Source organism: Tamandua tetradactyla, chromosome X (assembly GCF_023851605.1).
Source record: "Tamandua tetradactyla isolate mTamTet1 chromosome X, mTamTet1.pri, whole genome shotgun sequence".
NCBI classification, from domain to species: Eukaryota; Metazoa; Chordata; class Mammalia; order Pilosa; family Myrmecophagidae; genus Tamandua; species Tamandua tetradactyla.
In genome coordinates this window covers 72,764,970-72,774,849 of record NC_135353.1, presented here as the reverse complement: position 1 = coordinate 72,774,849, position 9,880 = coordinate 72,764,970, and the positions used below count along the sequence as shown (strand labels likewise).

The 9,880-nt window shown below is 35.8% G+C and overlaps 1 long non-coding RNA gene across 2 annotated transcripts in view; it reads right to left on the bottom strand.

Moving 5' to 3' along the window:
• Positions 1-2,251: 2,251 nt before the first annotated feature.
• Positions 2,252-9,880, bottom strand: part of LOC143670202 (uncharacterized) — a 200,883-nt gene continuing 193,254 nt past the window's right edge. For both annotated transcript variants that reach the window (XR_013169296.1, XR_013169298.1), the window contains one exon: positions 2,252-4,346. This is a non-coding gene — a long non-coding RNA (uncharacterized LOC143670202). The remainder of the gene's footprint in view (positions 4,347-9,880) is intronic.

Below are 9,880 nucleotides of genomic sequence, written 5' to 3'. Positions count from 1 at the left end.
CTCACCTGCCACCCCCTTTCCCCAGGGCTGATTAAGAGACAGATTTAATATTTAAAGTTTGTTGCCTTTATTCACCATCTGGGTCAGGACCTGTGCTAGCAGCTGGGCAAGAAGGTTCATCCTTCCTCCTTTCAGTTTCAGGAGGGAAGTCAGAACTTTCTGAGAACACTTCAAAGAAAATGGTAATTGATTGCGCCTTCCAACTGGGACCAAGTTCTCCACCAACAGTATACAGCACAGCTTTTGGAAGCTGGTTTCAAGATGGTCTCAGGTAGGGTAATCATCCCAGTTTTCCCGAGTTCTTTTCAGGTTTTCAAAAAAAGCTGAAAGTCCCTCCTTCCAGGCAAATCTGCTGTGTAAACCTAAGAAGAATTTAGAATCCCAGTATTTTTCTTTTAATCTTTCTTCTTTCCTGTGCCCTCTTCCCTCCCCAAATACACAAATCAACAATGCATTTATTTCTATAACATTCCAAATCAACTCTTTCTGTCTGCCATTCAAGTTCCTCTATAATCTGATTCCACACTATTTCCATCTCCAACCTTATCACCCATGCTGCCCAACTACACACCCTTTGCTACAGTCTGTTCCTAGAACAATTTATCTATCATCAAATGTGCATTTCATAAATATTTGCAGCATTTCACCCCTCTGTGGCCTGGGTTAGTAGTAAGAGAGACTTGAAAAGTTATTCTACACACGTTGTATGTCCCTCACACAAAAGCCCTTGATTTCCTTAGGCTACATACAAGAATATCACCACTAGTTTGCTCCCTAGTACAATCCAGTTAAGAATTAAACTATTTGCACACCCTTTCATATTCTTGCTTACTGGGCACATTAAGCACTTGTTGGACATTGAGGTGCTCAACCGTATGACCAAGGGAGGAAGATATTACAGCAGTACCAAAAAGGAAAAAGGGGATTCCCCATAGACTCAGTGCATGATGCACGATAAGTCAATTGACAAGATAAGAGTAGAATGCAACAGGTGAGATGATGAATCTCATGGCATTACCAGATCACCACCACCACCCCTGCCCCACCAGGACCTCTGCCTCTCACACTTGGCTTTGCTACTAAAGGATCTCTAAACAATAAAGGACTTCAGCTCTAACTTTTAAAAAAAGAGATATTTATTATTAGTGGGAGAGATCAAAACAGCAGGGATGGTAGCATAAATCAGGCTGGCAAAGGTCAGACCCTGGAGAAAGAAATCAGGTAAATACAGGTAGTAAGGTCCCTGTAGGACAGATTCTGCACAGTTCTGCTTGGTGGGACAGAAATCCAACCCAGGCTCTGCCAAATCTCTCTGATTGAAAACAGTGTGATGCAGTAAAAAAGAGGTATGTTATGGACTGGATTAAAAAATCATAGGTTTTAGTCCTGGATCTGCCTCTAACTCTCTGTGTGACTTTGGCCTTCTCTGGGATCTCTAACTTCTTGTGACTCCACATTCTAGAATCTTTGACTCCATACGTAGTACTACGGTTTTATAGCTAAGAAGAAATTTGAACAGGCCAAGAGCTAAAGTGACCTAACCAGTTTCTTCTATATATATGCATACATATATATATTCTTACATGTGAAATATATGTATAAGCATGTTGATAATAGCCAAAGATTGGGTGCAACTTAAATACCCATCAATAAAGAACTGATTAAAAATTATGGTACACCTGCAATAGTTATGGAATACTATGCAGCCACATAGCCATAATAAAGCTCTTTATGTAGTTATACAAAACAGTCTCCAATAAATATTATGAAAAATTAAGTACAGAATAGCATTTATGTTACGCTACAATCTGTATAAAAATTAAGAATGGGGAAAAAGAAACATATGTATGTGTATATATCTATCCATATTTTATACATATAGGTATATCTCTGGAAGAATATAAAAGAAACTGGTAACAGTGGCTGCCTCCAGGAAAAAGGATAACTGGGATGATGCTAGGGAGAAATATGTATTAATCATTTCAAAACATAATAAAAGAACCTTGACCATGCCATAAATCCATCGTTTTCAACTATCTAGGGAAGCTAAGTGAACAAAATTAGGAGTAACTTTGTTTCTGAATATAGAAAGAAGAGTCTAAGGCACTTTCCTGGCTCAGCCTGTCTCAGAAGAGTAGGTGGCTATCATGGATTTTAAACTATTTCTCTCCCTCTCTGCCCATAGGATTTTAAGGTGACTGTGCAAAGGAAACTGGAGAGGCTAGCAGAAGCTTTCTGCTTTGGTGGGGCCTAGAAAAAGAGTGACACAGCAGCTAAAGTTTCACAAACAAACTAGTTAGACACCTGCAGGAACTTTTTCATTCCTTGAAAAAGCTGCCACTGCTCCCCCAGATAGTTTGTGGGGTCACAGACACCAAGCCACATGTCCAGACAAGGAACTACATTTTATTTTCATCAACAGTTCATTCCTTTTTTCTGTAATAAACATCATAAAGAACATTCACTTCAAACCAGTAGCAATATAAAAAGTACAAAGTTTTAAGAGACATTTAATTCATAGCCCAGAACAAGTAATAGCTTAATACGTTCAATGGGAAGAACAATCATTCCTCTTTGACTTATTAAATAAGGATAATCATATGCTAAATTAAGTGGAGTTATGCTTTGAAATACAACTCATTAAGCAAAAGGAATAGGGTACAGTTTTAATTTGCTGAATCAGCAAATTTAACACTTTTTCTTAAAAGTTAACTAACTTTAAGTATTATAATAATTGCCATAAACTAAAAGCACTATTTAGTTGAAATAATATCAATACCAACATTTACTTAGTGATTACTATGTTCCAGGGACTTTTGTAAGCCATGACCTCATTTAATGCTCACAATGCCCATCTGAGATAAGAGCAGTGATCATCTCTAGTGTATAGATAAGGAAACTGAAGCACAAAAAAAGTTATGTGACTTGTCTAAACTAAAATGGCAGAGGGGGGAAAACCCCAGCGTAGATGGTAGAGCTGGAATTTGAACCCTGGCGGGCAGACTCTGGCGCCTGGGTCCTAGTCATTTAAAATAGAACACAAATTGTACTGTAAATCCATATTTTAGGAATGAATTTGACAATTCCAAGGAAATCAGCCATAAAGAAGATAGGGATTTGTGAAGTTATTTCTGAACTACTTTAACAGTAACTTTACTAGTTTGTCACCTGACTAGTTTCCTTACTCTAGTTTCTGCATCTTACACCTTCCTACCTAATTAAGCTTCCTAAGACAACTCTATCAACACGCTGCTGCTTTGACCAAAAGCTTCCAATGGCTGCCTATCTGGTAGATCTCAAACTCTAATGTGCATCAGAAACACATGGGACACTTGTTTGAAATACTGATTTCCTAGGCTCCTACCCAGAAATTTTGATTTAGTAGGTCTGTGTTCAAAGCAAGGTCCTAATGAAGGACCACACTGTGAAACATTTGCTTATTGGACAAAGCCCAAACTTCATTCTTGCATTCAAGGCTGTCCATGACCTGGCCCAAACTCACCTAACTCCTACTATGAATGCTGTATTAAAGAATGACTATTTTCCTCAACCTTCTCTTATAGGAAACATTTCCAATTTCAAACATTTGTATACGCCACCCCCAATCCACTTGGAATGACCTCCTGTCCTCTTTCCTCCTGTCTAAACACTATACATCCCTCATGGTCAAGCCCAAATTGCATCTGCTCTACAAGACTCTTCCCAAATTCTCCCGCCCAGAGGATATCACTCTTCTTCTGGACAATTAAGCCTCTACTGTTTGACCCCAATTCTTTTGATATTTAATTGGTTTCAAGAATATATACCTGCTTACCCCATTAGTCTGATGGCTTTTCCAGGGCCACCAGAGCTGCCCAATCCATATGGTAACCACAAACCAGATGTAGCTATTTAAATTTAAACTAATTAAATTAAATAAAATTAAGAATTCAGTTCCTTAGTCACATTAGCCACACTTCAAGTGCTCAATAGCCACATGTGATTAATGGCTATTGCATTGAGCAGCACAGAAATTAAACATTTCCACCATCACAGAAAATTCTAATAGTGCTGTCTCAGCCACAGCTACCTTGTTTACACCCACTCCATATAAATACTGCTTATTCTAACATTAAAGTATATATGCTGACCACAAAAAAGTGATGGGTTTCTTTTTAAACTTTGATTCCCATGTCCCATAAAAATAAGCCTCAAATGTAAATATCACTCAGCACTTCTAATGAAGTCTCAAAACCTTTGTCTTTTCTCAATTCTTATCCTTCTTGACCTCTCTGCTGCATTTGGCATTATGTAGACCAGACTTCTCTCTCGTTCTTGAAACTCTTGTCTCCTTTGCTTCCATGACCCTGTAACAACAAGAAGAACAATAACCTTTAATTAATTGAGCTCTTACTATGTGCTTGGCACCATGCTAAGCACTTCATATACTTCAACAACCCTTTTAAGTAGATACTATTATTGTCTCCATTTTATAGATGAGGCATCTGAAGTTCAAAGAGGTTAATTGATTTGCTCAAGGTTACAGAGCTGGTGGAGGTGGGAGTAGAATCCAAAACTCTTTTTGTAATGTCTTCTTTTAAAAAAACAGTTTAAGATATCATTCATATACTATTCAATTCATCCATTTAAAGTGTGCGATTCAATGTTTTTTTATACTTATATGTCTATGCAATCATCAACACAATCTAATAATTTGCCCCCCATCAAGAGAAATCTCATATCCATTAAAAGTCAATCCCCATACTCTCCATGCTCCTCCTCCCCAACCCCCAGCCTTAAACAACTAATTTACTTCCTGTTGAGGTAAATGACCAGATCTTCATATACTAACTTGGGAAGATCTCAAAAATTTCTTTCAGTTAAAAAAAGAGCATGTATTATATACTTATGATATTTATATTTAAAAAATCACAATATAACATGCATTCTTGGGTCTATATATGTATGTCAATATATTTTTTAAAGGCTTGGAAGGGTACTCATCAAGCTGGTGACAGTAGTTACTGTTGGGAGATGGAGGAAGAAGTTTGAGATTAATGGAGCTGGTGGTCAAAAAAGGACTTTGGTCTTATATATAATGTTTTAATATGTTACAAAGAAATATATGCATGTATTACTTAGTTAAAATAAATATAAATTGATGTTATGCTACATTTTCTATTAGAAAAGTGAGACAAAATCATTGTCAAAAAATTGAAAAAGAAAGAAAAATAAAAGGAAGAAAAAAAAGCATTGATAGGTCTACTACCAAAGATAATCACTGTTACTTACTTCTACTTTTTAATATTCATGGTTTTCTGTTTTTAATTTAGGCTTAGACATATGCCATATGTAGGTTTGTTTCTTCAAAATTAAAAAATAGCTCTTTATTTCCTGTTGCCAGATTTATGGGAGAAATTATACTATTTATTTGTTTCCTTCAACTTTTTGAAACTTAAAAAATCTACAAACAATAGAAATAGTGAGGTAAACTCTTGTAGTCCCTTCATCTATATCCAGTTCTTAATATTTTGCTACATCACTGTATCTATCTGTACTTTTTTATTAGAGAAGTTATAGTTTACAGAAAAATCATGCATAAAATACAGAGTTCCCACCTACCCTCCTATTATTAACACCTTGCATTAGTGTGGTACATTTATTATAATTCAGAAAGAACATTTTTCTATTGTACTATTAACTTTTGTCCATCATTTGCAATAGGGTTCACTGTGTTATACAGTCCTATGTAGAACTCAAATCTCTTTTAAAGATATTCTCGAGTCATTACTAGATTAAATGCATAAACTAAGCAGGTCAGACCATCAATTTCAACATCAAAGAATGGGAAAAAAGCCCATTTGAGTCTCTTCTTTTCTTTTCCTCCTGCTCTATTTCATGCACCAACCCCCAGCCCCCCCAGGTAGATTTTTAATGTCTTAGCTCACAAAAAGTAAAATTTAAAGGCCAGTGCTTAGTAATTAAGAAAAAAGTAACCACAGTAAATTAGAAAGAGCAGGGATAATGTATTGCCCTTCCATTTCCAGAATTCTGTTTTCTCCTAAATGCCCTATATGCCTTTTACATTAAAACCTGTGTTATTCAAAAGGAAATCAGAATGAAAGATAAATGATAAAGACTGAGATGGTATAATCTAGGAATGCCTAGAGTGTATAATTATAGTGACTAAATGTATAAATTTAAAAATGTTTTTGCATGAAGAAAAGCAAAGGAAGGTCAATACTGCAGGGTGTTGAAAATAGATGGTAATTAATATTTTAAAATTTTAATTTATGTGTGAGACTAAAGCAAAAAATGTTTATTTGGTACAAAATTTATATTTTGACTAGTGTAGTTCCTAATATAACTTATATGGACAGCTTAATTGAACACCTTAAGTACATGGAACCTTGAGTACGGCATGAGTTTTTGTAGGTTTGTCCAGAGTGATGCCCCAACAAATCCCAGAGTGAGTTGAACATTGAATTGAAAAAGTATTTGCAAAGTCCCCTTCGGGGAATGGTGAGAAAGGGGGAAAATTCAATTTCCCCAAGTGGAGAATTCTTGATATTCTCACAAACAGTGGGGACAACCAAAGCAATAGGCTGAGCCCCCAATCTTGGGGTTTGTTCATATGAAACTTAATCCCACAAAGGATAGGCTAAACCTACTTAAAAGTAGGCCTAAGAGTCACCCCCAAGAGAACCTCTTTTGCTGCTCAGATGTGGCCTCTCTCTCTCAGCCAACACAACAAGCAAACTCACTGCCCTCCCTCTCTCTATGTGGGGCATGACTCCCAGGGATGTAAACCTTCTGGGCAACGTGGGACAGAAATCCTAGAATGAGTTGGGACTCAGCATTAAGGGATTGCGAAAACCTTCTCGACCAAAAAGGGGGAAGAGCGAAACGAGACAAAATAAAGTGTCAATGGCTGAGAGATTCCAAACAGAAGTCATCCTGGAGGTTATTCTTATGCATTAATTAGATATCACCTGTTTAGTTAACATGTAATGGAGAGGCTGGAAACTGCAGAGCTGTGTTGCAGTAGCCTTGTTTCTTGAAGATGATTGTATAATGATATAGCTTTTACAATGTGACTGTATGATTGCGAAAATCTTGTGTCTGATGTTTCTTTTATCTAAGGTATGGACAGATGAGTAAAACATATGGATTAAAAATAAATAAATAATAGGGGGAACAAATGTTAAAACAAATTGGGTAGATTGAAATACTAGTGATCAATGAAAGGGAGTGGTAAAGGGTATAGAAAAAAGAAGCGGAACAAAGGTTAAAGTATATTGGATAGATAGAAATACTAGTGGTCAATGAGAGAGAGGGGTAAGTGGTATGGTATGTATGACCTTTCTCATTTTGCCTTTTATTTCTTTTTCTGGAGTGGTGTAAATATTCTAAAAAATGATCATGGTGATGCATATACTACTATGTGATGATATTGTGAGCCATTGATTGTACACCATGTATGGAATGTTTGTATGTTAAGAATGTTTGTGTCGTATGTTGTTTATCAAAAAAATTAAATATGGATAAAAATAAGTAAATAATAGAGGGCAAAGATTAAAATAAATTGGTTATATGGAAAAACTAATGTTCAATGAGAGGGAGGGGTAAGAGGTATGGTATGTATGAGTTTTTTCTTTTTCCTTTTTATTTCTTTTTCTGGAGTGATGCGAATGCTCAAAAAAAATTATCATGGTGATGATTACACAGCTCTGTGATGATATTGCGAACAATAGACTGTACACCATGTATGGAATATTTATATGTTAATATTTATCAATAAAAATATTTTTAAAAAATATATATCACCTTTTTAGTTAAGGCATAATGGAGAGGCTGGAGGGAACTGCCTGAAAATGTAGAGCTGTGTCCCAGTAGCCATGTTTCTTGAAGATAATTGTATAATGGTATAGCTTTCACAATGTGACTGTGTGATTGTGAAAACCTTATGTCTGATGCTCCTTTTATCTACCTTTTCAACAGACAAGTAAACATACAGATTAAAAATAAATAATAGGGGGAACAAATGTTAAAATAACTTTAGTAGATTGAAATGCTAGTGATCAATGAAAGGGAGGGGTAAGGGGTATAGTATGTATGAATTTTTTTCTGTTGTCTTTTTATTTCTTTTTCTGAATTGATACAAATGTTCTAAGAAATTATCATCATGATGAATATACAACTATGTGATGATATTGTGAATTAATGATTATATATGTAGAATGGAATGATCATATGTAAGAATGTTTGTGTTTGTTGTTACGTTTAAAAAAATTTTTAATTAATTTAAAAATCAATTGCTAAAAAAAAACCTGTGTTATTCAGAATTAAGAATTTATATTCAAGCACTTTTCCAATATTAAGTTTTAATTACACCAGAGACCACTTATAGCTTTCTAGTCTCTGAACTGGGTTTTGTGTCCCTGCCTCAGCAGCTGCTGGCTGAGCTAGTTAACATGACCAAGAAGTGGAGCGGTCACCCTCTTACTAGTATTTCACATTACCTGTTTAGTGATACCCCTTAAGCAGGTCAAACAACTGACATTCCTGGCCGGTAAACAAAGGCCAAGAATGTGGAAAAAAAGTTTATAGCAACCCTGCCTCTTTCCTTAATATAAAAGAGATGATTAACCCTGTTGATTCCCCAACTCACCAAACTCCTATAATGTGTTCTGATCTAAACAAGACCTAGCTACTAGATACAAGGAGCTAAGTTAATGATTGTGCATAGACTCTGGATTCTGAAGCTTCCATTATTTAGTTGAGTTAAAAAAGAATGAAAAAAAACTGGTTTATAGTACTAGATTTGTAAATAACTGGCTGTATGTGTGTGTGTGTGAACAAATAATTAGTGAAAACTTTTTTTATTTTACCACCTATGCATGTAACCATAACATTATACAGTACTGTTTTGTGTTTTATATTTTACATAAATGTTATTATGCAGAAATGTTCTGCAACTTTCTCCCTTAATAGTATGGTTTTGATATATGTTGTTCTAGTTCATGTTATTATATGTAGCTATAATTCATTCATTGAAACTGCAATGTGAAATCCATCATACAGATATACCATAATTTATGTATCCATTCTGTTGATGGTCATTTACGTTGCTTTCCATTTTTTACTTTTCTTTTCTTTTTTTTTTTTTTTTTTTGCATGGACAGGCACTCAGAATTGAACCTGCATTTTTAACTTTTGCAAACAATACTTCAGTGGACATCTGTACATACATGTTGTGTCAGTTTGAAAGGATTATGTACCCCAGAAAAGCCATGTTTTAATCCTGATCCATCTTGTAGAGTTGGCTGTTTCTTTTAATCCGTATTCAGTACTGTTGGTTGGAAACCTGATTAGATTATCTCCACCAAGATGTGACGCACCCAATTGTGAGTATTAACCTTTAATTAGAGGGAGATGTGACTCCATCCATTCCACGTGGGTCTTGATTAGTTTACTAGAATCCTTTAAAAGAGGAAACATTTTGGAGAGAGCCACAGAACCACAAGAGCCATAAGAACCATGAGAACCCATGCAGCCAGAGACCTTTGGAGATGGAGAAGGAAACCGCCCCTGGGGGAGCTTCATGAAACAAGAAGCCTGAAGAGAAAGCTAGCAGATGGTGCCATGTTTGTCATATGCCTTTCCGGCTGAGAGAGAGACCTTGAACATCATCAGCCTTCTTGAACCAAAGTATCTTTCCCTGGATGCCTTAGACTGGGCATTTTCATAATCTTGCTTTAATATTGGATGGTTTCATAGCCTTAGAACTATAATTTGCAACTTAATAAATTCGCCTTTTGAAAAGACGTTCCGTTTCTGGTATATAGCATTCAGGGAGCTATCAAACTAGAACACGTGTATCCTTGTGCACACATGGAAA